Here is a 4,487-nt window from a genome sequence, read left to right as displayed (position 1 = left end):
TGAAATCCGACAAGCCATTTCGTCGATAAAGAAGCGAACAGCACGCAGCCCAGACAGGTAAGACCTGATCACCTGAAGAACCTGCCATCAGTACTCATCAATAAACTGGCTTGGCTCTTCACACGCTACCTGTCTGAATGCAAGGTTCCATCCCAATAGGACTGTACTACTGTACAAGAAGGGAGACATCCAAGACATTGGCAACTATCGCCTGATCTGCCTGTTGTCTGTTGTCTACAAACTGTTCACTCAAGTCATCCTGAATAGGATTGGCAAAACACTAGATGAAGGACAATCATGTGAGCAAGCCGGTTTCTGCAAAGGATTCAGCACAATTGACCACATCCGCATGATAACCAAGTTCACTGAGGTTTCTTGAGAGTTCAAGATGACGCTCTGTCTAACGTTCATTGATTTAAAGAAGGCCTTTGATTCTATTGAGACTAAAGCAGTCATCAAAGCTCTAGCTGAACAGGGTATTCAAACTCAATACATCAGGATCCTCCATGAAATTTACTGCATATTCACTACCAGGATCTCACCTTCTACAGGGAGGTAGTCATTGACATCAAGAGAGATATTTGGCAGGGTGATACCATTTCGCTGAAACGCTTCAGTGCCACCCTCGAGAATGTCATGCAAAGACTGGAATGGGAAGGAATGGGAGTGAAGATAGATGGTCGGCAATTACACCACCTTCGCTTCCCTGATGACATCGTTCTAATAACACCAAATATCAGCAAAGCGGCACAAATGCTGGCCAACGTTGACCATGAGTGTGGAAAAATCCGACTCGAGCTGAATCTCATGAAGACAATGTTTGTGAGAAATGGTCTCATTCCTGACATTCCACTAGCTCTCAATGGGAAGAATATCTCCAAATTCAACAGTTATGTGTACCTAGTTCGAGAACTCAACATGATGAATGACCTGGGAACTGAGTTGCACAGGAGGAAGAGAGTGGCTTGGAACACATTCAAGAGTGTTGAAGAGATAGCGAAGAGGACGAAGAACCTCCAGCTCTGAGCACATTTTTTTGATTCTACTGTTCTTCCTGCATTAACATATGCCTCAGTGTCCTGGGCCCTACCAAAACAGGATGAGAATGCTATTCACGTCTCCCAAAGAGGAATAGAAAGAGCTATGCTTGGAGTATCACACTTCACTCAAGTGAGAGAAAGAATTCGGAGTCCCGACCTCCATCGACAGTCAAGAATCAGGGACGCTGTCTCGTTTGGCAAGCTGAGACCACCACGCTCCACACACATGAAGGTACCATCAGAGGAACAAAGGCATGCGGGTCCCGGGACTGAGATCTCCAAGCCTGCTCGGATCAGGGTTGAGCATCCTCCACCCAGATCCTCCAAATTCTAGTAGGCAGGGATCACACCAACCAACTGTCCCCCTGGCGCTGCGTAATCTCATCAACGACCAAGACCCAGAGACTATAAAACCCAGCTCCCGGAAGAGAACAGCACAGTCTCCTGCACCCGCTCCTGGCTGTCCCCGCCGGGGCTCCTTGGAGGGGAATGGGTTGAGCTTCCCTTCCATCCCCAACCAGGCCTCTGGCACCTCCAGAACTAGCCACCAACATGCTGAGACCACTTTCCACACGCATGAAGTTACCGGCAGAGGAACAAAGGCATGCGGGTCCTGGGGCTGAGATTTCCAAGCCTGCTCGGATTGGGGCTGAACATCCTCCACCCAGATCCTCCATATTCCAGTAGGCAGGGGTCACACCCACCAACTGGCTCCCTGGCGCTGTGTAATCCCATCAATGACCAAGACCCAGAGACTATAAAACCCAACTCCCGGAAGCGACATCTTATTATCTCACTCTTACTTTGGACAAGCTGGCAGGCTACTGAATGTAACCTGCACACACAGCAGAGTCTGGCAAACTCCCCGTGGCGTACCCAATATGCCAAATACCAGTAACATTGATGGGTCTCATTCTCCTAACCCTGAATGAGCTTTGATCTCAGGGATAGGATGAAGGAGATGTTACTGGGGCCTGCTCGAGGCAATCAACGAGCAACAGGATGGTCGTGACTTTAAAGCAATGTCCTTTTTGTATATATATAGAAGACTGTTAATATTATGCTTTGTAACTTAAGATTTATTTGGCTCTGAATATTATTCACTCCTGGGCATCTGCTTTCTCAACTTAAGCCTCAGTTGCCCTTGGTTCCTCCCCAACGAGGGACTGAATGGACCCAGGGCAAGCGGTGTGCTACCCTGGCATCGAAATGGGCCAGGCCAAAGTGCCACGATTCTTAACTATAGGTTAAGAGTTTTATCATAGACAAATGCTGTCATGATCCAAAAGTAACGACGAGACTAGGACTCTGCTAGGAATAGGAAAGACTGTCTGGCCTGAGCACTATAGTCTGAGATTGAGATGGCCCTAGGAGAGCAATTCTATGTTTAAGGTATTTCTTACTGTATCCATACAAAATGATTTGTATTATGTATGCCTATGTGTTTGTTGGACAAGGAGAGGAGAAAAACACCCAGGGGATTGCGCTCTAGGGTGGTTTGATCTGATAATGAGAATCTGTCCTCATTAGTGGCTTTCCCTGAGGGAAAGAATTCTACCCCTATTGATTGTGACCACACCTATGTGTAATTGTTACCCCAACCCCTCATGTTGGGGAATATAATGAGACTGGAAGAATAGGCAAGGGGAGGCAGAGGAGAAAGACAGGAATGAATGGAAAGAGGATTGGAATAAACTGCAACTAAGACCAACAAGCCTGGCCCTCGTTCCTTACTTCGCCTGCCTTTCGTAATCGATCTCCCTAGGGTGGAGAACCAGCGAGAGACAACTGAATGCGGGCAGCGAAAGATACAGGTGGGAGATATAGACCACTGCTGCATTCTTGAGTTTACACAGTCTTTGAGTTATTTTGAGGTCTTTTACCAAGTTTTGTTGTTGCCTGGAGGTTTTCTGCATCTCATCCTTAGGGTCACTGAGACTGTTTTCCGCTATTGTTACTTTATTGTGGAGGGCACCAATTGAGTTTTAACTTCATCTACCAACTTTTTATTAATTCCATTTCTGTTTGTTGTGTCAGCCTGGTTTTCCAGAAGGTAGATGAATTTGTTTATTCTACTCTGTCCACCTTGTGGAAGTAAGTAGGTCATCTGAAAGCATAGAGTGATGTGACCACACAATGCATGTGTTTCTTAAGTATTGGTGTTCCACAAATATTTCTTATTACATAAGCAGACATCACAGGTAGAGGAAGAGGGAGAGTTCTGGACATTGCTGGAACCTCATGACAGAAAACACAGGATGGAAACTGAGGGGCCAGCTGGAAGGGGTTCTTGCACCCTGACCCGACCCTACCTGCCTCATGTTACCCAAGGACTCTGTTCCCTGCTAGGGCCCAAACTCTCCTGATAATTGACCAGACTTGGAATACCCCTTGTTCAAACTCATATGTCAACTCATAAGCAGCAGTCAAACCTCCTGTCCTATGGCAGATTGGACACAGCCGTGGAGATGATCCACACAAGCTGTCAATATGGGCCCTACCTCTATGACAGAATGGGACCTCGGTGCCAGCCAGCCTGGTGGAAGACAGAGCCTGTGCTCATTGGGACAGACAGAAGAGGTGTGAGGGGATCCTCTGCCTGCACCTCACTCTGCCGACATCCCCCTCTCAAATAGAGAGCTGGTTAGGGAGCAACGGAAAGAGCCTCCACACAATGCCCAGGGCACTCTGTGTCCACACAGAAGATGAGGAGTTTGAATGCTGTGACAAGTCCAATGCAGCTCACACCACTCTTCCTGTCTGAACTGGGAGTGCCCATTACTCAATGGCATCCAGTTGGGGAGAGGGCAGTGCAATGACGGTGACAGAAAGTGGGGAAGGGATACGTTTCCAGAGACGAAACGTTCTCTTGTTCTGAGAACAAGGGGCCTGGCCCTGGCAGGTGGCCAGTGACAAGAGGTTCTGGCCCAGGACTTTCTCTGGTGCGTTTTGCAAACCCTAGCAAAGAACTCCAGGTGGAGGCAGTGGGGCTAAGATAAAACATAGAAAACATATATCCTGTGGGGCGGGGGAAAGGAGGAAAGCACAAGGGGAGATGGTGCCTCAGCTGAGCCCCAGTGCCCAGCACCCACACCTCGGTCCCTCAGAGAAGCTCCAGGGACCAAGGGAGAGGAGGGAGGGAAGGACACAAGGACAAGGGGGTGAAAGAGAGAGAGGGAGGGAGAGAGGGAGAGAGAGAGAGGAAGAGTGAGAGAAAAAGAAAGAGAGAGAGGGAGAGAGAGGGAAAGAGAGAGAGATGTAGAGGGTAGGGTATAAGGGGGTAGCAGCTGGTACCTGGTGCAGGAGCCTTGAAGGTTCTGGAACCACTGCTCCCCGCTGCTGGCCCTCAGAAGTTGTTTCCGGGTCAGGGGGCAAAGGTCGGTCAGCCCCGCCCCGCCCTTCCAGCTCCTTCCAACCCACCGTCTCTGGGCCCGGCAACCCAGGACA

Source organism: Sorex fumeus, unplaced genomic scaffold (genome assembly GCF_029834395.1).
Source record: "Sorex fumeus unplaced genomic scaffold, SorFum_2.1 ptg000170l, whole genome shotgun sequence".
Classification (NCBI taxonomy): domain Eukaryota; kingdom Metazoa; phylum Chordata; class Mammalia; order Eulipotyphla; family Soricidae; genus Sorex; species Sorex fumeus.
Note: the sequence above shows the minus strand (reverse complement) of the source record.